The sequence below is a fragment of the Chlorocebus sabaeus genome, chromosome 15 (assembly GCF_047675955.1).
Source record: "Chlorocebus sabaeus isolate Y175 chromosome 15, mChlSab1.0.hap1, whole genome shotgun sequence".
In the NCBI taxonomy this organism is placed as follows: domain Eukaryota; kingdom Metazoa; phylum Chordata; class Mammalia; order Primates; family Cercopithecidae; genus Chlorocebus; species Chlorocebus sabaeus.
In genome coordinates, this window is record NC_132918.1 from 21540237 (window position 1) to 21565662 (window position 25426).

General features: G+C 37.1%; 1 protein-coding gene across 5 annotated transcripts in view; it reads right to left on the reverse strand.

Moving 5' to 3' along the window:
- The window catches only part of LOC103221287 (EGF-like and EMI domain-containing protein 1), a 476806-nt gene that overhangs the window by 430190 nt on the left and 21190 nt on the right, over positions 1–25426 (reverse strand). The window lies entirely within an intron of this gene.

Consider the following 25426-nt stretch of genomic DNA (forward strand, 5'->3'; position numbering starts at 1 on the left):
CACTTGTGAGTCTTCCCCTGCCCACACATACTTGACAGCAAAGGAGACAAGTAACTCTGACCATTCAGACCATGCTCCAGGATCAGACTGCAGCAGATGGTTCGCCTGCTTCTTAGTCCACCATCACCTGACCTCCCAAAGCTTCATATATCTTTCTGACTTGAGGACTTCACTAACAGAAATTATCCATCATTCAAAACCTTCCAGCCCTCTGTCTTCTAACAATTAGAAGATAGAATTACGGTAACTACAGAATTCTAACATAAGCAGCCTTGTGTCCCAATTGTCAGATCTATCTGGCTAACATCTCCTCGGCCTAAGCCATTCATCACCATTTTGTCTTCACTGTTCATCTCTTTAGCTTATCACGGGAAGTCTCTTATGAACATGTTATTGATTTTACAATAGAAAACACTGGTTGATTTTGTTTCTGTGTTTTTATAGTGCTAATGTATGTTCAATATCAAGTCATAGATAGTGACATGAAGTAGTGCAAAAACAATGGAAATCAGCCAGGTGTGGTGGCTCACACCTATAATCTCAGCACACTGGGAGGCCAAAGTGAGAGGATCACCTGAGGCCAGGAGTTTGAGGGTAGCCTGGGCAATGTAGGGAGACTCTGTCTCTACAAGAAATTAAAAATGAGCTGGACCTGGTGAAGTTCACCTGTAGTCCCAGTCATTGCTTGAGCCCAGGAGATTGAGGCTGCATCAAGCCAAAATTGTGCCACTGTACTCCAGCGAGGGGACAGTTTTGTAAGAAAGAAAAGAAAGGAAAAGAAAAATAGTGGTAATCACACTGCTTTGAAGATACTTTGATGAATAATTCATTAATTAATTAACAAGTTTTTCTAGAACATCCACAATGTACCAGCAATTGTATTAGGGGTCTAGAATACAATTAGAAATAAATTGTCTTTGATATTAATGAAACTGCATCTTCTGAGGCCACTTTTAGGCCTGAAGGAAATATTATTTTCATATTAAGGTAAGTTTTATAAAATTTGAAAATATAAGATATATTTTTACTATTTAAGAGGTTCCCCCAACCAGCCAGATTTTATAAGACTTGGGCTCCATAAAAACTACGATTTACTTTACCCCAGAAGTGAAAGTCCTGTACACTGAAAACCATAAAACATTTATGAAAAAAATGAGGAAGACAAAAATAAGTGGAAAGATATCCTGTGTTCATGGACTGGAAGAGTTAATATTGTCAAAATGACCATACTATCCAAAGCAATCTGCACATTTGATGCAATCTCTATCAAAATTCCAATAACAATTTTCACAGAAATAGAAAAAACAATTGCAAAATTTCTATGGAACCACGAAAGACCCTGAATAGCCAAAGTAATCTAAAGCAAAAAGAACAAAGCCAGAAGCATCACAGCACCTGACTTCAAGACATACTTCAAAGCTATAATAATCAAAACATCATGCTACTAGACTAAAAACAGATACATAGACCAAGGAAACAAAACAGAGAACCCAGAAATAAATTCAACTATTTACAGTCCATTGATTTTTGACAAAGATGCCAAGAACATATAATGAGGAAGACTGTCTCTTTGATAAATGGTGTTGGAAAAGCTGGATATCCACATGTAGAAGAATAAAATTAGACTCTTATAACAGACCAGAAACAAAAATTAACTCAAAAAACTTAAGACTCAAATTAGACTCTTAGACCAGAAACAAAAACTAACTCAAAAACTTTAATACTTAAAAGTAAAATCTGAAACTGTAAAACTACTATAAGAAAACATAAGGGAAAAGCTCCTTGACATTGGTCTAGGCAATGATTTCTTGGAAAAATCCAAAGCACAGGCAACAAAAGCCAAGAACAGATAAATGAAATTACATCAAACTAAAAAACTTCTGGACAGCTAAAGAAACAATCAACAGGCCGAAAAGAAAACCTACAGAATGGGAGAAAATATTTGCAAACCACACATGATAAGGGGTTAATATCCAACACACATGAGGAACTCCAACAACTCAACAGTAAGAAAACAAATCAGTTTAAAAATGGGCAAGTGATCTGAATAAACATTTCTCAAAAGAGGACATAACAAGTACATATGAAAAAACTGTCAGTATCACTAATCATGAGAGAAATGCAAATTAAAACCACAATGAGATATCACCTCATACCTATTAGAATGGTTATCATCAAGAAGATGAAAGGTTTTTAAAGTGTTGGAGAGGATGTGGAGAAAAGGTACTCTTGCACACTGTTGCTAGCAATGTAACTGAGTAAAGCCTATATGGAAAAAGTCTAGAGTTCCTCAAAAAGTTAAATGTAAAATCACCATATAAGCCAGCAATTTCACTTCCGGATATATATCCAAAAGTATTAAAAGTAGGATTTCAAAAAGATATTTACACATCCGTGTCTATTGCAGCATTGTTAATAATAACCAAGATATGGAATCAACCTATATGCCCATCAGTGGATAAATGGATAAAGAAAATCTAATGTATATACACAATGAAATACTACTAAATATTACTTAGCCTTAAAAAAGGAGAAAATTCTGTCACTTGTTACAACATAGATAAACCTGGAAATTAGTGAAATAAGCCAGGCACAGAAAGACAAATGCTGCGTGATTTCATTTACATGTGGAATGTAAACAATTGAATTCATACTAGAGAAGAGAATGATGGTTAACAGGGGTTAAAGGACTGGGGGTGGGGATGGGAAGATGCTGGTCAAAGGATACAAATTTTTATTTAGATAGGAGGAATAAGTTCAAGAAATGTATTGTACCACATGGTGACTATAGTTAATAACAGTGTATTATATTCTTGAAAAATATTAAGGTAGATTTTAAGTTGTTCTCACCATACCCAAAAGATGAAGTCTTTAAGGTAACACATACCTTGATTAGCCCAGTTTAGCCACATTCTACAATGTACACATATTTCAGAACATGTTGTACTTTTACTAAGAAATAAAACAACTTCAATTAAGAAGTAAATAAAAAAAAAATCAAAAGTTAAAAAACAAAACAAAACAAACAAACAAAAAACACCAGGCTGGAATTTACCCTTGATGTCCAAGAAAAAAACTGTACAACTATACACTGAGTGTCACATGATCCATTAGTTTACTAATTGGATGACACAATTGGCACCAAAGTGTACCCAAATAAATCTCTGACATAAAGCCTTATTTTTAAAAGGCATGCTAAAGTCACCCTGCCTATAATGTTTTAATGTCTGGGTCAGATAAACTTCTTTCCAGGAACTTGGATGTCTTCCGTAAAATCTTCCTTGTACAGATGAAAAAGTTCATCCTTCTTTCATCAAAGATAACTTGCCTCAACATTCAGCATCTTTTCATTTATCAAAATTAAATTAATGTCAGTACTGAGGTATTAAAGAAATATACTCTTAGACAGGGGATACAGGGTGGAAGGAAATAGAGAAGATTGATAATTGTCTTCAATTACCATGTGACATCACCTTTTCAAGGTCAAAAAGTGTAGGACAAAGATAAGGTAAATTTCAGATAAAGGCTAGATAATAGACGTTTTACACATTGAGAAACTATTTGAATAAGTTATTAGGTAAGTTATCATATCCCTCCCTGAAAATGCTTAAAAACAGAGCAGATTTTAAAATTTTCCACAACGTCATGGCTATTTAAAATGAGAATTTATCCTCCAATATTTTTTTCCCAAATTTACTTTTTCAAAAAGTAATAATAGTTTTTACATAGTAAGGGACTCTCGTAGATCAGTGGTTCTCAAAATGTGGTTCCTGGACTAGCAGCATCAGCAACACCTGAGAACTTGTTAGAAAATCAAATTTGGGTCCCCACCTTAATGCACTGAGTCGGAAACTCAGATGTAATCCAGCGATCTGGGTTTAACTGGCCCTCCAAGTGATTCTAACACATGCTACAGTGTGAGAACTACACCCTAGAGATCTACTGAAGATAAGCCAGGTCAGAAGCACACACATCCTCCTCCTGTCGTCATAAATCTGCCCCCGACCACAACACCATCTTACCTATGTGATCGCAATGTGTAAAGCAGGTGGGGAGAGGGAAGAGGGTAGAGGAGAAAGAGAAGTGACATTAAGCAGAACAGAGAGGAGGGGAAGAAGGCAAGCAGAAACAGGGGAGAGAGAGACATCAAGAGAATTAGCTGATTTCTATAAATATAAGAATTTGACTTCACTCTAAAAGGATCAACAAAAGCCAGACCCAATTTTGTCTACAGTGGCAGCCTCACTGTTGTTAAATTTGCAATTTGTGAAATACATACTTATTGTAACTGATACAGAGAAAGTCTATAATCATAGCTCAATGTTCCTAATGATTCTCAAACTATAAGTATCTGATAATCTGAGGAGCTTGACAAATCTACCAATACCCATACCCACCTTCTACCAAAGTTGAACAATCTTTACTCAGTGAATCTACCCAACTCAGAGTCTCAGGGACTGTTGCTACATTCCTGAAACCTGCCTCTAAAGAACATTAGATAAATAATAAAATGAGAAACTTTTGTTTTGTTTTGTTTTGGTTTTTTTGAGACAGAGTCTCACTCTGATGCCACGGCTGCAGTGTAGTGGCGTGATCTTGGCTCACTGCAACCTCCGCCTCCAGGTTCAAGCGATTCTCGTGCCTCAGCCTCCCGAATAGCTGGGATTACAGGTGTGTGCCACCGCATCTGGCTAATATTTGTAAAATAAGAAACTTTTTAAGTCGAGTTCCCAGTTTACTAGATTATCAATGAGAAAAAATATTGACTTAAGGAAAAACAATAATGTCAAAAGAACTATTCCAATGAGAGCTCACTGTAAAAGCAACAAGAAAGAAAAGAGTCATGTTGCTCAGATTTCAACACACAAATAATACTGTGAGAAACACTAACATGAGAAACTTTGCATAATAGAAGTTATATACAAAATTCTGCTTTTGATTAAAGACTATATTAAGTAGGTAAACATAATACATAATCATTGGACTATCATTCATTAGAACCTACCCACTATTTAATTCCCATGACTGGACAAACAGCATGACCCTACTTCCACCTCCAAGACTTAATATTAATAATCTCTTTATAAATCTACCTGTCCATACATTGTGTTTCCTGGGGACAAAGGCCATTTCTATTAGTCTTTAATCCACAGTATTCTGCACAGTATCTAATACATGCTTGGTACGTAATAAACATACACTGAATAAAGGAGTATTGTGGTTACTTATCCAACATAGAAGGACATGGGTTTCCTGGGCCACCATGGCTTATGGCTTAGGGACACTGCATGGCATCCCTAGTCAGTTCACATGATAAGAACCATCACTGAAACAGGGCTCCAAGAGTTCTACTGAACTAACACCGGTTCATAGGCTCCAAGGAAATAATCAGTAAAAGTAGACAGGGGTTGCTGGGGAAGGGAGACTTTATTCCTACTCCCTACAATTTCCACCAGACTCTCCAAAACTACCCCAAATAAACATAAGCAGACCAAAGCAGTTCTAGGATGAACATCTTGTCTCCCTTTCCAAACAGGCTGCCACCCTAACCCTTCATACCTAGATGGTTGGGGGCACCAAGGACAAGCATAAATAAATGCATTCAGTCATTTTAATGCCCAGCAAGTTTCAGGAAGAGAGAAACACTGCTGAAGGTTTTAGTGCTCTATCTACAGATGCTCTTGGTATTTTTTCTCTCTCCCTGCCTCTGTTCCTAGCCTAGTGGTCCACCACCTTCAGGTCATATCAGATCCTAACCTGCTGCTATGCTTGAGCGTGAATCTCAGGACATGTGCCAATTAACTCAAGTTGTTTCCTATTTCTGACGCCATCCAGTCAGCCATCCAAGATCCTCTGTATCAGCCAGCTGTCTTGTTCTCTTCTCAGAGAAGCAAATGCTCCCACAATCTTCTCCCCCAGGCACAGAGCAGAAGCCCTCCCCAGCTAATCTCCAGGTTTCCACACTCTGGGGATGACAATGAAGAAAGAGAGAGGCCCCAGAACAGAGTGCTCATTCAGGTTCAAAGACAGGCCTTTTCCGTAGGGCCACCTCAAATATTGTAAAAGGGAACAATGATTGCAAACTGGGTCACACTGCAAAATATGCAACTTTTAAATTGACAAAGTATGGTTCTAAGCAAATACGTAATACCTACAAAATAAATAAGCATCAAAAAAACACTGAGAGAACTTGGAACCAAATGCTAACAAGTTTTCTTCTGCATGCAGGATTTCAAGTCTTTGCTTGTTTGTTTTATACCTCCTTCATTTATTTTACAAATTTTCCATGGTGAGTTTGCATACTTACATAATTGGGAAAATTATCATTTTTAAAAAATGCATAATTCACTGGGGCTGAATCTCAACTTTAGTCTTCAGTTAAGTTAGTCTGAGTCTGAATGGCTGTGGAGATTTTTATCTGGTTTAAAGTTATTAAAAACAAAAAATGGAAGGAAGCCAATATCATAGAAATACATATTTTTTAAAAGCTCAAATACGTAACAGCATATGTGATTTGCCCTAGATGCATATGTATTTCTTAGTACACTCATAATGTCTTCTCTCCAAGTTCAGAGTCGCTCCATAATAACTGACCCAGTCACTGTAATATTGAGACATTTTCAAGAATTGCCTGTTAAAAATTAAATTTCTTCCAAATATGCAACCCTCAGTCTTTTAACTTTTGTACACCCCCCTCCCATGTGGCTTTTTCTCTCTTCTTAGATTGAATAATAAAGTTTTGTGAAGAAGGCAGAGAAGTAATGCTTACAAAGCATCTACTATGTGCTAGCACTGTGTTTGGTACTTTAGATATATGATTATGGTTTAACGTATGTAGAAGGATCCAGAACTCAGGTATAATGCCCTTCTTTTTTTTTTTTTTTTTTTTTTTTTTTTTGAGACGGAGTCTCGCTCTGTCGCCCAGGCTGGAGTGCAGTGGCGCGTTCTCGGCTCACTGCAAGCTCCGCCCCTCAGGTTCACGCCATTCTCCTGCCTCAGCCTCCCGTGTAGCTGGGACTACAGGTGCCCGCCACCACGCCCGGCTTTTTTTTTTTTTTTTTTTGTATTTTTAGTAGAGACGGGGTTTCACCGTGTTAGCCAGGATGGTCTCGATCTTCTGACCTCGTGATCCGCCCATCTCAGCCTCCCAAAGTGCTGGGATTACAGGCGTGAGCCACCGCGCCCGGCCGGCATAATGCCTCTTAAAGGGAAACTCCCTAAACAGCTAGCTCCTCTATGCTTCTATTCTATTTTTTAGACTGAAAATCTTGCGTATTTCAAGCCTGCCTGATTCTGTGTCATATGTCTGAGTAATATTAGCAGGAAAAAAAAGAAATAAAAGGAAGGAAAAAAGAGAGGAAGGGAAGAAGGGAACGAGAGAGAGGAAAATAGATATCTATCACGCCTAATATTCAGTACACATCTGCACACACACACACACACACAAATATATATTTACAAACATATGTATACATATATATCAAATAAATGCATCAGCTGTGGATGGATTTGTTATTCTGTTCCTTTTTCTAACAACTGTCAGAGATAATGAGAGACTCTACTCAAAGCCCAGTTTCAAAGTACAAAAAAAGGAGTCCTGGCCACCCTTCTTTTAAGCCAAAAAAAAATAGTGGTACTATAATTTCTTTCTTTATGAAATCTTCTACAATTCTTACCCACATTGATCACAATTTTTTCTGAATTCCCATTTCATTTAGGGCCTAATCTATATCACTTAGCAGTCAATTATATACTATTCCTGGCTTTTCTTACTCTATTATTTTCCTGTGTTATAATGTTCCCTTTTCTGTACCAAGACAAGGTCTTTGAGGACAGAAGTCACATCTTAGTATCTTCCATTATGCCCGGCTCCTAAACATCGACATAGGTACGGAATAAATTGTTATGTGAACCCTAACCTTAGAAATACTTGTCTCCTCTGTAAAGTCACATGGCAGGTTGTTTCTCCCACTGTCGCCACGTTGTGTGTTAGCTATGTGGGCACCAGTCTGTCTGTTCATGATGCTGATAACACCTTAGGAGGAGAGCCAGTGTCCTTTCCACTTCTGCAACCTCCTCAGGGCTTCACAGTGCAACTGGTACATCGTAGGTATTCGAAATATATTGGTTGTTTTAAATTAAGAATGGAATTCTGATGTATCCCCAAGTCATCTAAGTATAAGCAAGATTTTCTTTCTTTTTTTTTTTTTTTTTTTAAGATGGAGTTTTGCTCTTGTTGCCCAGGCTGGAGTACAATGGCTTGATCTCGGCCCACTGCAACCTCTACCTGTCAGGTTCAAGCAATTCTCCTACCTCAGCCTCCCAAATAGCTGGAATTACAGGCATGAGCCACCATGCCCAGCTAATTTTGTATTTTTAGTAGAGATGGAGTTTCTCCATGTTGGTCAGGCTGGCCTCGAACTCCTGACCTCAAATGATCCGCCCACCTTGGCCTCCCAAAATGCTGGGATTACAGGCGTGAGCCACTGCACCTGGCCAGTATAAGCAAGGTTTTCTAAGGACAACAAGAAGGCTAGGAAATTCACTATCTTTTTATATCAGATTTTTTAACATTAATATACACTTTTAAAGGACACATAACTTCATGGAAAAAGCATAGATGTTATAGTCAGAGAGTCCTAGTTGAAATCAAAGCTACCACCACTTTCTGTGATAAAGATTTATTTTCAGATGTTTACTTTAGCAGCAAAAGTCCTTTTGTGATCTTTAAAATTGTAAGTATTCAAGTAAAACACGAATTAAAGATTTAAACAACGAAAGAAGTTATTGAACAAAACTTGAAAAATCTTTCTACTTTGTCCTTCCTTCTGCTCAACCACCTAAAAATAACCACTGTCAGCCATCTAGTGTACTCAACTGTTTCTCTTTATCTGCATTTATATCAGTGCAAATATATTTATATATATTACCATACTTACTCTTGTGTTTGTTACATAAACAGGCCCATATTATATATAGTTTTATTATATTTTTAAAATTTTATCTCATTAATATTCAATGCCTATCTTGTGTTTTAATAGCACTAACACTTTCTAGTTACATGACTTCCCAAATGACAATAAATGCTCCAAGTCTCAGTTTCTTCATCAATAAATTGAAATGGTGTCTACTTCATAGAGTTGGGATAAAGATTAAATAAGATAATGTATGCCAATCACCAAAATTGTTGGTGCCGAAAAAATATATTGTGGTAGTGGTGGTGGTTGTCGTTACCACTGAGCCATGCAAATTAGATGATGAAATTCCTAGCTTCCTCTAATGCCTAATCAATAGTGGGATTTTAGGGAATTAAGAAGAGTAATTCCAAAATCCTCAATGTCATAATTCACTGTTTGAAGGAGGACTCTATTCCTCACTTATGAAACTTAAAACGTCACTGGGACTCCATGGGAACCTTGGTTTGCTCATGGTGCTCTGTTCCCTAAGGGCTACAGGAATGGAAGCGTAAGCAGTGCAGGGGTAAAATAAAGACTTACATCTCCCTCCTAATTGCCTTACAAGGAATCAGTGTGAGTTCAGCTTTTCACATCCGCAGCATTAACCACAGCCAAACACATAAAGACCTGTTCACAGCAGTAGCTGCCTGACATTAGATTGTGACAAAAAACAATATCCACTGGCTGCTCTAGTCTACAGCTGTTCTCCCTACCACATCTGCCTTCCTGCTACAAGAAATTGCGCACCACACGTCTATCAACTCTGTATTTAAGACAGCGTCTCAATGCATTCATTTTAAATCAGATCTGAAATGCTGATCAAAACTGTTTGAAGTTTTCCAGATGCAAGTACATTTATCTACAGCACTTCTAAAAAGAGGGAGAAAAGCTCAAAGCCTGTCAAAGTTAATTAGATTCATACAAAAAGCTTAACAGTCCTATGTAATGTTTTTACTCTGTTACACATAAATGTACAATAATTCCGTGAACACTGGGTTTAATTGCTCATAATATTGTAATTAAGGTTACGCTTTGTATAAATATCAACTCATCATTTACTGTGACTACAGTCCTATTTAAATGATGAAGTCAATTTGACAGCGCATTCTTGAAAAGAGAGCCTTTTAAGAGTTTTGCTCTTATGTGGTCTGGAATACTAATGGAGGTTAATTGTCAAAACAAACCTAATACAGACTTCAGAATTATCTTCACATTTTAGTGATAGAGCAATATAACCACGGTTCCATGTGGCCTGCTGACCTAAAGCCATGAATAACATAATGACCATTACAAGTCTGCATGTCTGTCTCTGGAAAACCAGAGAGCTCCTTTTTAATATTTATATTTTAAGTCTGCCCTTTAAACAGACACCCTTTAACTACTGTATTCGTGATTCAGATGATCAGATAATTAGATGTAAGATTAGATGTGCCAGAAGAGATGGCTGCCTCAATTAATCTTACAGTCTGTGCCTCTGCAAATCGCTGGTTGGTGCGTAAGAGAAAATATCAAATTAAGTTTTCAGAAGCAGGGAAATTTCACGTCTGCAGTCATTTTAGTTCCATCTGAGGCAAGGATATAATTTATTACTGTATACAGAATTCACATTCCCTTTTTCCAAAACACCAATTTTAATTAGAGAATGGAGCCCCAAAAGAGTAGAAATAGGAAAGAAAGAAACGTCTTCGAGTGTCCCTCAGTGATCACTATGATACTCCTAAAGACAGTATCTGTTCTGAAGTCTGTCTTTGCCCTGAGTGAATACTAAAAGACTAGACATGGTGAAGCTTTTCCTTTCAGTGGCCCTCACCACTGGCTTTGTAAAGAGTACTGCGACATCCCTTATCTGGCAAATACTCCCACTGCTTTTCTTCCCTTTGCTATTGGTTTTCAGATTCAAATTTCACAAATCACTAGTCTTCACAAATGATCTGGTAACTGGTCTCATAAACTAAAAGAAGATCCAAAAAATCTCATATTGCCAACTATATGTGCTTTTTATAAATAGAATTTTTAACAGAATAGAAACATGAAATAAAAATAGATCTAGAAACTAGAAAACAGATGGCAACAAAAGATACCGGTAATTATCCCTGGGTGCTATTAAGAGGGAAGTGCAAAATAACTAGCCCATTTTGGATTCTTTTAAGATTTCTGAAAGCTACAGTGCAGGGGTGAAATAAAGACTTACAACTTCTACTTAAGTCACTGGGTCTTTAAAGAAAGGGGGTGGGTGGAGCTGCGTTTAAGTATTCTAGTTCACAACTCCTAGATGCAAAATCAGATCCTTGAATCCTATGCCAAGACATTACCATAAGAAATCAGACCCCAAAGTCATTTGAAGGCTTCACATTATCTAGGAATGCTGTATTTGAAAGTTGGGGTTAAGTTAATTTCAAAAGTCACCATATTTACTTGTTCAACAAATAATTATGAAATACAAGAAAGCTTTCAAAAAGAAGCATCTGCAAAGTAATTCCTAGGGGTAAGGAATCTCAATAAATAACAAGAGGGCAGGAATAGCTTGTCATAAACTTATTTAATATTCCTCTCATCTCTGAATACAAGGGTGACAACACACGGAGACATGCTACCATCTTCAAGAAAACCCAAAAGACAAATCTGTTAATATCAAACTGGGACCAGCACTAATGGGCTTGACCCCATTTATTACATGATACACAACTAGAGTATGTTTTGCATATTTGTATCTAAGATTCACTTCTGCAGGACAGACGGCCCAACCCCTTATTCTTCCCCTTTGGGTCCTCACAATAGTTATAGTCTCTCTAACTATGTGCTAAGGATTTCATATATATGGATAGATTCTATTCCTCAAACTGAATGGTAAGCATTTAAAGGGCTGGGAGATATCTTTCGCGTGTTTTTATTTCCCTTCATTACTTTACCTTGCACAGAACGAGGCACAAAGCAGGGACTGAACTGAGGAGATGAAAGGAAGGATGTGAAGGCAGAAAGAAAAACAGTCATAAGAGAAGCAAGCTTTGATTCCAAGGATTTGCTTCACGGTATCCTTTTCCTTCTCTCCAGTTTTTGTCAATGGCCTCAATATTCAACCAACCATACTGTTGTCTTTGTGTTATCTCTGATTCTCCCTCTACACCCACCCAGGTCTTTCAACACTAGTTCTCTCTCATGATTCCCTTCTTTTCTCAGTTTCCTTAGCAGCTTACCTCATTTTCTTACTGGCTTACCTATAACAAGCAGTTATTACCTCTCCTTTAAGCTAATTCAGTAGCTCCTAACTGGTCTTTTTGTGTTATCTCCTCCCAAAAGTTTATCTACTAAAGCTCTAATGGTGCTCTTTCCTCTTCAGAAGCCTTTGTTGGCTTTGAGAAAGCACCAAACACATTATGTATTCCAGTTTATATGTACTAACACCTATGCTTTTCCGTGCCCAGGGTTCCCTTTCCTCCTCCCATCTTCATTGGTCAAAAACCTCATATCTCCTTTAAGGCCCAAACCAAATGCCTTCCCTCTGGGAAAGCTTTACATGTTCTCCCATAGTCCAAACTCATTTCTGCCTGTTCTTTTCTTTTATGGAAATGCCCGTGTACCTCTCAAGTAGCCCTTACCAGATCTGTTACCATCAAAATCTCTCTGTGGATATTGCAAGCACCTTTTTAAAAATGCGCCACATCTTGTTTAACTTTGTACTTCATGCCTTTTTCACAGCAGTTGCTTAGTGAACGTTTATTTAATTATACCCATTTGCACTCTGAACTTCATAACACATACTCAGCACCAACAAATCTCAACATTATTTCAGAGAATCATACCATAAGAATTGATTCTCGGAGACCACTGATTTGTCCTTCTAGCTGAAAGCACATAAATATCTCAGTCAATTAAGAGTCTATCACTCTTTAATACTCTTCTAGATAATAATTCGAAATGTTTTAAATACAATATTTACATTTTATACCTATTTTCCAGCCACCAAACCAAAACATTTTCATAATCACATAACTGTTTCCTATAAACATAGCAAGCTTACATTTTAATTTCTCTTCCTTTTTTTTATTCACAATGAGTTGTGCTTGTGTTCCTCCCATGATTCTTTCACATTTTGATGTGTATTAGCATTTCCACTCTTCCATTGTCCTTGAGATGATTTTGTTGTTGTTGTTTTTGTTTTGGCCTAGGAGCAATTATTTGCTGTTCCTCTTTCTTTCTAACATGGTCCAGCAAATTCTTTGTAGCTGCCGCTTGTCTACTGCTTTCCCCATAACCTTTGCCAACAGCTTTCTAAAGACTTTGCCTGTAATGCATTCAGAGGCCAGGTGTGCCTGCAACTCCTCCTCCCCTCTTTTAAAGGATATGGGGTCTTTCGAAGGTAACTCTTCACAATGTTTAACAATACTACCAAAATGTGATTTCTGATATCCAACCTTACTTTAGTTTAAGTACATTTTTCCCCTGCTTTCTAATCTTGGAGAATGTGGAGCATAGTGATTTTTCTCTGTATAATTAGAAGAGGGAAACCTTTAAGGTTAGTCCCAAGAAATTCTTTTGGTGTTATTTTTTCTCTTAGACAATATTGCCTTTCATGTGATTTATCCTTTAGAAAAATAGAGTGCATCAAATTTTGTCTCTGCCAATGCCATCCTATTTACTTTATCCTGGCTGCAAAATTAAATTTTGTAAGCTGATAGTTTGTGTCTTAAAAGTTGAGGAAGGACTGAAATATTCAACTTTAAGTTTGGTAACTTGAGGTTGCTAATCTAACTTCCCACAAACACGGTAGTGCGGTCCACTGCCTTTAAGATATGTGCAATCCCCTTCAATAGGGAAATCCAAAAAAGCTTATTAGCTTAGAGGACTTAGATGTATTAACAGCACACATGAAGTGTCCAATTAATGCTGTGGTCTCATATTATAAACCAAACAAGCCATAATAAAGAGTTCACTTACCTTAGTCTATAGATTCTGCCCAGACAACCCTAGATACTGTACAGGCCTCATGAAACATGCACATAAGACGGACAGAAAGTCAGAAGAAGAACTCAGAGAAGTCCATGATAAATATTATAGAAGATCTATAACCAGGCCTGGACACCTCCTTGCCTTATGTGACTTGTGACTTGAACAGGGCATGGCTACAAAACGTTCCTTTTAGACCAGTAGACTATTCAGCTAACTCTCTTCCCTTCATCTGGGGGACAAGAACAATTTATTTAGGGCTGGCATTTTTCTCAATAGATTACTTAGAATAGAGTGAGAAGAAACTTTGCTGATAACTCCTATAAATTAACAAAGCAGAAAAACAAATAAAAGTCCTAATGGGCACAGCTTAAGACCTGCTTATAGCTCCTGAGCTCCATTAAAATGAAGCAGTATACATGTTTTATTCACTTGCTGCATCTTGATCACAGCAGCCCTCTGAGGATGAGCTCGTATCATCAATTCACCTTCTCAATAAAGAACACCACCAGTTTGATAGACTTAAGCTCCTGAAAAATACCTGCTTTATCTTCTGCAACTAAGCAAAGGAATGACTCCCTAGCTTATCGTTGCTCTCAAACATCAAACTGCCCACTCACCTCATTTGAATGTCCATCCAAGTGGAAAGCCCTGCCTCACATACTCCACCTAATATACCACCTCACATACTCTGCCTAATTGGCACTTTCAAAGGTACCAACTGAACACTTATTTAGATGGCTAATTTCCTTTAGCTTTTCAAATCACTCAGATATGTAAAAAACTTGAGTACACTTTTATATTTTCATAACCAACCCCAGACATACTGTTCATCATTTCAGAAATATATTAAGACCAGGCGCCGTGGCTCATACTTGTAACCCCAGCACTTTGGGAGGCCGAGGCAGTGGATCACCTGAGGTCAGGAGTTCAAGATCAGCCTGGCCAACATGGCGAAACCCCGTCTGCACTAAAAAATATAAATATTAGCCAGGCAAGGTAGCAGGTGCCTGTTACCTGCTACTCAGAAGACTGAGGCAGGGAGAATTGCTTGAACCCGGGAGGAGGAGGTTGCAGTGAGCCAAGATCGTACTACTGCACTCCAGCCTGGGTGACAGAGTAAGACTCCATCTCAAAAAAACAAACAAACAAACCACTAACAGATAAAAATAAAAGTTATCATGATTTCTCCAAAGGTAATAAGGCAAAGGATATATCAGTGAAGTAATTATTTTCTACTTACTTGCCATATAGCAATTTGTGAGACAGGTCTGGAGGAAACTGTACATATACACATAGGATTTCTTTTTTCCATTTTGGGTACAGCTATTATACATGTTAATAAGAAAAATATTAACTGCTTGAAACAACCTAACACACTGCTGGTGGTATTTTATATTGGTATATATTCGCAGAAGCACAATTTGAATACAGATGTAGATACACACACACACATCCAAAACCGTAAAAATTTGACTCTGTAATTCCACTTCCAGTAATTCATCCTCAAGAAATTAAAAAACTTCCACTCAAAAACAGAGATGTAAAAATGTTCATCGTATTTTATACTAGTAAAAAAATAGAAACAACTCAAAATACTGATAGGAATGCGTTAATAAATTATAGTACAACTCTAAGATAAAATACTTTGCAACTCTTAAAGAGTATATTTTCAAATAATATCTGACATTGAAAAATGATCATGATGAAAAGTTACATAAAAGCAATAAATAAAAAAAGTACTTAAATATCACAGGATTTTTTTTAAAAAAAGGAAAAAGAAAATATGTGTTTTCTACTACTCATAAAAATTCTAGGTGGATATTCACTCAACCAAATATTAACAATTATAATCACTAAAAAGTAGGTTTATAAGTGATTTACATTTCCTTATTTGTACTTTACATTCTAATTGGTCAATAGCAAATGTGTTTTATTTTATTAATTTTAATCAACTATTATCCCATCTCCCTAACCCTTGACACTGAGACTCCTATACCTGTTTGCATGCAGACTTTGGGAGATCCTGCATGAAATACGCCCAGGAAACTGCTCTCCATTAGTGCTTGTTGTCCTGTTATGTACCACTTCCATGCTCTAAAGGTCCTGGTTTATGTAACAAGTTAATGGTGACCCTATCTAAATAAATTTGTAGGATTATAGACATAACAGTTTGAACTAAGGTTCAGAACTAAATCTGAAGTTCAATGGTAATATATACATTAAACCTTAGGATGACATACTTGGGTTCTGCTTCTCCATAATGCCAATTTTCTATTTATATTTACAATTTATTTTTTCATTATAGGTATTCTCATTGTAAATGTCTTGAATTTTCTAACAGAACACTGTTCATGATCTATTAGCTAGCACTATAATTATGTGAGTCAAAATCTGTAAATCTAGCTAATAATATGATCAAGGTAATATTGTTCCATCATGCCCACAATAATATTATTAGGTGTTGTTGGACAGCTTTTGAAAATATCCAAGCTCCCATGAAGTTAACCAAAAATGGTTCTATCACAAAATATGCACATTATCTCAGTTGCATGAAATTAGTAATTAGTCTAGGATTGGAAACCTCCAACTGGGGCTTTCTTACTAGCTTCTGACATTTTGAGATTCAACTCCCTCTCACTTATTGTTCTATCCTTTCAATCTGTAGATTGTCTTCCTCTTTAATCATAAGTCTAATCTAAAAACAATCATTTAGGCTTACTGTGTGCCAGTTACGATTCTAAGTATCTTACATGCAACACGTCACTCAATTCTCACAACCAGTGTTATCCAGTTTTAAAGATGAGAATGCTATGGTGAAGTGAAGTTAAATACCTTATCGAGGTCACACAGCCTTAAGTGGCAAAGTCACAATGTGAACCCAGGGAGTCTAGTTCCAGGGTTCATACTCTTAACTGCTGTTGTATATTACTTCTCTTGATTAGAATATGAAATAATAAGCTTGACTTCTATTCTTAGGGCTTAAGCAAAATATTAATAAAAAAGCTCCACTAGCAGGACTTACTCTATTTTGAAAAGACGATACTGGCCAAAGTTTTGAAAATAATTTTAATGGCTTCCCAAATAGGGCAGCATGTCATTTTCTTGAGCTGTCTTAAGTGTGAGGTTGCCATAAGATAAGAATGGGGAAGACATTCTAAAGGTTCCTTCTTGCTCTGTCACTGTAAATTTTTCACTTTTGGATGAAAAGAGTTTTATGCAAATGATGGGCAATTCTCAAGTCTCTGTATCTTTAATTCCAGTCCTATGTAATTGTTGCAAACAAGCAAATATGGTTACTATAGCAGATTATAAAATATTATTACTATTCATATGCCATTCTTGTGCAGGACGCTATAGTAACAATAAAAAGAATAAAATGGAGAAGGGACAGTCTCAAGAGATAAAATTCTTTTGAACATATTTTCTGCAACTGGGGAAAATACACCAGCACCCAAAGGAATATGGGAAACTTTACACTACATTTAAGCACAAGCACATTTTCTACTTCTTAATTTAAAAAAGTAAAGGACAGCATTAAAATGCGCATACAAATAAACAAGCTATTTATTTACTTCTACTAATTAACATCTCTTGAGATCTCCAGGGTCTCTTATCATCTCTGGGACCTCTCTCAAAGGATGTTCTCTCTGGCAGGAGAAACAGCGATTCAAAAACTTGCTAAGTCCGGAGGGAAAAATGTCAGAGAAGAAAAGACACCCTAAAAACAAACATGTTAATTAAAAACAGGAGAAAAACATCAGCATCTTCCACCTCTACCCACTATTCCTGGGAGGACAGGAGAAATCGTCTTTCTGCTTAAAAGTTTTAAAGAGCCAAATTAGTATTAATCCTCCAGAAAGAGTCAACATTTGCTCCACACAGTCATTACCTTCAAGAAAGACAACTCATAAAATGAAAGCAAAAGAGTAGGAGTAGAAATTTCCAATTGCTCAAATTTACTATATATATATATATAGTGAAAGACATCCCCAAAAGAAAGTCTGAAAATTATCTTGGTTTTTTTGTTTTGTTTTCATTTGTTTTTTTCAGTAGTCTCAACCAAAAAGTAATAATCTAAGAGAGGTGAGAGGCATCCAAAAACGAATGGTCAAGGATGGCGGAAGAAGACCAGGCAGCAACAGTAGGGGAGGTTGCGGGAGGCAGTGATTTGATTACTCACCAAAACACAGTCTAACTAGAAATATGATTATTGCTGGTTGAAAATTGAAAATGTGGGGAAGAATAAAAGAATAGAAAAGGAAAGGGAAGAATCAATGAAGAAGAGTAGGAAAAAATAAAAAGTCAAAAGAAAATTAAAGGTGAACAAATTAAGTCCCAAAAACACATTTTATGGTAAAATTCTAGATTTCTTCTTAATTTTTCTTATAAAATGTATTTATATTTAAAATTCAGAAGCAATACTACAAGTTTAATATAGTATTAAAGGCATAGTCTTAGGAGGCAGACAACCATGAGATCGAGTCCAGCCTCTATCACTGATTAACTGTATGGCCTTAACAAGTTACTTAATAGTGCTGAACCTTGGTTTTCCCATATAAAATGTTTATAATAACAGTAATCAAATGATTACTATTTATCTATAAATTTATTTTAATATACATATTTATAATAGAAGTATAACAGTTAAGTTTTCTACAATTTTATCTGCATAAAATTTTTCCTATTATCATATCAACATAGTTTCCATATTGCTAAGACTTCACGAGGACAGCTTGGACAACTTTCAGTGCCTACAAAAATTCTATCAAGTGGATGTACCTTGTCTTACATATTCATGCAATTAGTTTTCCCCATGTTTTTGATTATTCCTTTAGGTGAGAAGAGCTTCCCTTAAAAAGAGTGCTGACTCACAAAGAGGCATGAATGCTGCTCTTCTCTTTTAAACACAAGGGAAAAAAATGTCAAAACCTAGTTCTGCTCTTCCTAATCAAGGTTGTCTGATTAAGCCAGGGTTACTATTTACCACGATCTATAATCAATGTTCTAGTTTATGTCATTTTGTAATCTTTACAGAGGCTCCCATGCTCTTCAAAAATTATCCTGAGTGAATTCCAGATTCTAGATCAATAGTTACTTTATGAACTTTCTCAGCACTCTCATCTTGCTTCACAGATAAACATACTTGCACATACACTATAAGGATGGAATTTCTCTAGAGAACTATTTTCAGCCCCTATCTGCAATCACTTGCCTGTCCAATCAATATGAAGTGAAAAATTGCAGCCCAGTGTATTCAGCCAAAATTCAACTGTAAGATGTTTATCCATGGCAGCTTGTATATTATTTAATCTAGACCTTTATGACAACTTTTTCCATTATGGTATATGATGAATGCAATCAATCAGCAAATATACACAAATCGATCATCTAACCACTCTGAATTGTCTGAAAACTTGGTTGAAGTGCATAGACAAGTAAGAGCTATAATCAATGAAATTGGTAATGCTGGAGGGAAATCAGACTTCGATGCTTTAAGTATGCAAGTGTGAAACATGACTTCCTATCTATTTTTTACTGTCCCTGTAGGCCTGCCATACTAACTTTAAGTCAAAAGTTCACTTGCTATTTTTTAAAGAAGCTGTCGTTTTTCATATTAATATCTGCTACTTTATATTACTAGCATTCATCTACAAAGATTACATCTACCTTCTGTCGTATATAAATCTCATACTAATAACTTCTTGAGTAAATAGCATTGGGAGTGTATTACTGTGGGTTTAACCACAAACTTTTGAAAGGTCGTGATATGAAAGATAGAACTCAAAAGACAAACATAAAACAATGTTCAAGATTTATAAAACTGTTGTTCCCATCTGGATTTTGCATTTTATTCAAGATACTCAGTAGGTGGAATATAATCCCATTTTATAGATGAAAGATGAGCAAAATATAAAATGTAGTGAAGTAGGTATTTTAGGGCCTGATTAAATAATAAACCAAAGTACTTTAAAATAGAGAAAACCGATATAAAACAAAAAATATACAATTCGTTTTTGTAGATATCATGAATGGAAAACATAAGTCAGCGTCCTATATACTCTTAATGACACAAAGGTCCAATATTCTGGAAAAAACAAGGCATAGTGGAAAATATCCAGAATTTGGAATCAGAAGATCTTAAGCTTGTATGTGGACTCCACAAATAACCATGTGGCTTGATCAAGTTCAAAGTTATCCTTACTTCTCTGATGGTTCCTGATCAGTAAAATGGGATTGTATTTCTCTACCTCACTGAGTTTTGTGATAATTAAATAATGTTTATGAAAGCACTTGGTAAATCATAAAGCAATATATGGATTCTAATTATAAATTATATTTCTTTGGCTGTCTCCAAATGCCATCAGCATTTCTACTTTAGAAATCAATTTTTCCTACATCTCTTTACAGTCCAGCTCTGAACGGATGGCTCACAAAGGTCACTCAATTTTCCTTTGTTCCCCAACTTTTAAGATGTAGCTGTAAATTAAGGGAGACCACAGTTTCATTCATGTAGGTGCTTTCTATAGATTTGTAGTTTAAACTGTGGTTTCTGAATTTGTTTCCTCAACAAACATTTTCAGAGGCGCTGAGCACAGAGAGATAATCAAGACAAAAATTCTCCACCTTCAAGGTGTTTCACCATCTGATAAAGGCAATATCTAAATTATCAGGCATTTATCAACAAATCTGATAATTAATGCATATGCAAGCAAGTACTAGTTTGAAAAGAAAGCATTAAATTTTTCCTAGGGGGGTCACAGAAATCTTCACAAAGAAAAGGGCCCTTGAAGAATGAGTCCCTAATATCCCCATTCACAATGGCCTTGCCACACTTTCAGAACATTTAATAATTAGCAATAATTATATTATATGAATTTATATAATCTCAGCCCTCATTAAGGTCAAAGGCCTTTAAACTTAAGTCTCCTTAAAACATACATAGTCACTTGCATCTAGGACTACCAGAAAAGAAGTAAATAGATGTTTGTACACAGTCAAACTGGGCTGCAGAACTAGACCCAGCCAGTCTTAACTTTCTAACCTGCAGGTCATATGACCTTGGACAATTCATGTTACCTCACTGAAGCTGAGTTTTCATATCAGGAAAATGGGGGAGTAATTGTGAGGTGCCTGGTATACTATAGATGCTGGTTAAATGTGTGTCCCTTTCCCCCAAAGCTACCTGAGTTTTCCTCTCCAATAGCGCTTACCTCCATACACTTAACTGTTTGACTCCTTCCTCAAATGTAAGCTCTCTGCAGACAGGGCATGCTTCTTATTCATCTTCACAGTCTAGTACCTGGGGTGATGCCTGCTATTACATGATTAATATATCACTGACAAATAGGTGCAGAGCAGCCATTTCCAAAAGAAACAGATGATTTCAGGGAGAATATGCAAAGCAATATAGCAATATTAAATTCATCTATTTATTCCATATGTATTTATTAGCAACTACTACAACATGCTAGGTACTAAATGCTGCAGATGCCGCAGTGAACAAAATGGACAAAATGTCCTGCCTTCATGAAGCTTACATCCTAATGCAGGAAATGGACAATAAATAATAAATCAGCAAAATATACACTAGTGAGATCACTGTAAGTGTTGTAGAAAAACTGACTAGAGAAAGGGGAAGGGAGGGCCACGATCTTGGAGAATTAAAAGCTTTACTGATAAAGTAACAACTGAGCATAGACCTGAACAAGGTAAGAGAGTGGTCCATATATCTGTCTAGGGGAAAAGCATTTTAAGGAGGAAGGAAAAGCAAACTCCAGAGCTCTGAGTCAGGAGAATGCTTTGTGAGGAGCTGAGTGTGACTTCAGTAGGCTGAACCTGCCAGAGTGGTCAGAGAGGAGTTCAGAGAGATCAGTTGGGGATAGGATGGGGACTTGACCAAATAGGGCCTGCGGGCCATGGTGAAGACACTGGTTTTTACTCTGAGTGAAGTGGCAGCCGATACAGGGTTTTGAAAAGAGGACTGACATAATCTGACTCACACTTTAACAGAATCGCTTTGGAGCCAGGGTAGGGAAAAGGTACAAGAGAAACCAGGGGAGCCAGTGAGGGAACCATATCAATGACTCCAGGTAAGAAATAAAGATGGCCGGGAACAGGGTGACTACAATAAAGCTGCCAAGTAGTGTCAAAGTCTGAATACATTTTTAAGGAAGAGCTCATGGGTTTGGAATGAAGCGTTACATCACACACTCCACAATTCACCTAACAAAGGTATATGTTTCATTTTAATAATATCTGAAAGATTCTTTCTTTACACACACACACACACACACACACACACACACACACACACGTTTTCCCGGGATCTAAAATATACAAATTTTTAAAATTTGATAAGCCAGTTCCCATAGCAACCAAAAATCAGTATTTTGAAAGACATAAGAAGGATATTCTGGCTGGAAACAATAGTTTCTGACCACTGAGAAAAATAAAACCAAAACGAAAGCATAGTAACCCAAGATGGCATTATTTTAAAGGCCCCAAGTTTCTTCTCCTTCAGAGTATTAATGCTAACTTATGCACGCTGTCCAGCTGCTAAGGAAGTGTTAAATTCTAAGAAGAGCACAGAGCACAGAGGGGTGCCACCAGGGAAGCCTCCAGGCAGTGCCTGTGATTGCCCAGCTGGGCCTTAGGTCTTCACAAGGGTGAGTCAAGAATGCAATTGTCCCAGGCATTGCCCATGCTCTTTTGGGCAATCCCATTTCCTAACACAGTGCAGTGCATATTCACAGCACCCTTTCATCTCTTTCAGAATTCAAACACACATCAGTAGAGCTAAATTTCCATACTTTCACTTCACATAGTTGAAAAAAAAAATCTTCACATAAGAATCAAGTCTCCCCTGATTTTGCTCAGGAAGAACTCTCTTAAGGAACGTTCTCAAATGAACTACCTTCCAGGAATTACCAGTAATTGTGCATGCCAGCCCCTCCTGCTCTTTACCAAACTTGTTCCTTCTTCCAGCCAACTCCTTTCTCTGTTCCCTTCTGTATGACTCCAAAAAGAATATTAGAAACTCTAAAAAACTGTAATATTCATAAACTAGCAATAAAAATGAAATAGACTACATTGGTTCTGAGGCTGCTGAAAAAGCAGCATCCACAATTTAACAGGTATGCTTTGACCAGTCACAAACGGATACTTCTGAGTTTTTAACTGTTAAGACTACAATTTGCCTAATTAACTAGATTTTTTAAAGCATTTATCAAAGAGAAAGTTAGAGTTAAATCTAAGTTAGAGTTAAATCTATTTTTTGAAATACTGTCTTCTAAAATTCCTTGACACAAATTCATGAAATTCTTCTTTCTAGTACAATTCCGTTTTTAACTCTCTTCATTGGCTTTCCAGCTCCTGTCTGCTGCTTTATGCTCTCTAACATTTCTCTTTAAAAATTGTTAATCTTCATCAGTTCACAGTGATCCCCCTCAAATGAATTACCAATTCCATGAATTACCAATAATCGTGCATGCCAGCACCTCCTGTTCCTTACTAAACTGGTTTCTTCTTCCAGCCAACTCCTTTATCTGTTCTCATTTCCACCACTGCGATCTCATCAACTGGTAGCATTTCAACATATCTCCTTGATTCTAGTTTCTCTCTTGCTTTCCCTGAGCCCCCATCCATGCTACTTATGGTCCTCAGAGTGATTTCTTTCATATCTTTCTTTCTATCTCTGCATTCTAAGAACAACACCCTACAACAAGGGAATCCTTCTGCCCACTTCTGGTCTTAAGGAGAACAAGACAGAATATCGAATTCATTGATGCCCAGTATCATTTAGCCAGATAAAGGGACAGCACCCCCCATATTCCAACCCCCTCAAACTTCTTTTAGGTCCTAGAAAGTACCAGGCTCTTTCATAACCCCAAAGCCTTCACCCATGCTGTTTCCTCTCCTTGGAGAACTCTTCTCCCCTGTCCCCTGCACATGGCCAATCTCAATCTACCTTCCAGTTCTCAGCTTTGCCATCACTTTTGCCCCAGAGAAGATGCTCTGGCCTCACTGGACAAAGTTGTAGACCTTTATTCTCCCTTTCTGAGAATGGTTGCTTTTTTTAAATTGCTAGTCTCTCTCACTGTCATGCAAGCTCTTTTTGACAGGTGCCCTAGCTGTCCTGACCCCACTATAATTCCAGCTTCAGCCAGTGGCATATTGTCTCTTACATAGTAGCTGCTCAAAGCATATTTCTGAAAAGTGAATGAATGAATCTGAAACAAATTTTCTATTATCTGGCTTCATAATCCTTCCAAAGTATTATTCTGCCTTTGAAAGAGAAAGCATCCAAATGAAAGTTGTTGCCAGAAGTGGCACAGAGAATAGCTTGGTCAGCATGACTGCAGAGTAACACCTAGCCTGTAGGGGGTTTCCTTTCCTCAGAAGGGTCCCTGAACTGTGGTCTGACCTGCTGTAGAAGTGGACTGACATGACTTCATATACTTCATGTCAACACCATGTTTTGTCTCTCACCCAGAGATCCTACTGACTTTAACACAGACCAATACACTTCTGAGAGGATCTCAGGCACAAAGAAGCAGGGTTCCTCTCCTACCTTCATTTCAAGGTCAGCCAGAACAAAAGGATGGAACAGTAATGGCCACCTTTCTCTATATACAGCCTCAGAGTACAGTTCCTGGAGAGTTTATTCAGCTCATGGTCCACTGTCAGACAGGATATACTGAGGAAATGCAATGCATACATGAAGGGTTCTTTTAATTCATTGCCTGGTTCCCTTCCTTGTGCTGGTTCTTTCCTCACTTACATAAAATACTTCAGATTCACTCATACTTTATAACCACCAATTGTCAGACCACTGTATCAGAATCCTGGACCCATCCTACCAAGGTGACCAGCAAACTCTCCTAACAAAAAAAGAAAAGATACATGTTATCTCTTGCTTGGTTTTCCCTTCCTTCAACATTCAATACAGCTCACTTTCCAAATTCTGACTTGGATTTTATGACATGCCTCATAGTTGTCCTCCTCTAACCCTTTGACAACACTTACTCTGTATTCTTTGCTGTTTCTTTATTTGGCCAAATTTACCCTAATCATTTAAATAATACAGTAAAGTTAAGCTAAATCTGTTTAACTTTTACTACAGGCCAGTCCTATAACACATACTTTAAGATATTAACTCATTTGGTTCACAACTAGCCTATAACTAAAATATGTGTCATCTCCATGTTACAGATGAGGAAACTGAAGGACAGAGAGAATCGATAGCACGCCCTAATAAGAGGTATAACTAGGATTTAAATCCAGACAGCAGAGCCCATTGCTTCACTACTATTCTATACCGAGTCGTAAAATGATGGTGGTCCTCAAGGGTCCCTCTGAATCCACAGATATTACCTGGGTGATCTTACTCCCTTCTTTGGTTTTCATACTTGTATATCCAGACACCTCCCAAATCTATTGTTCTAGTCACTGCTTTCATAAAGCTGAAGTTCTATGTATCCATCTGAACACATCCAGAATAAATTCATCATCTTTGAAATATC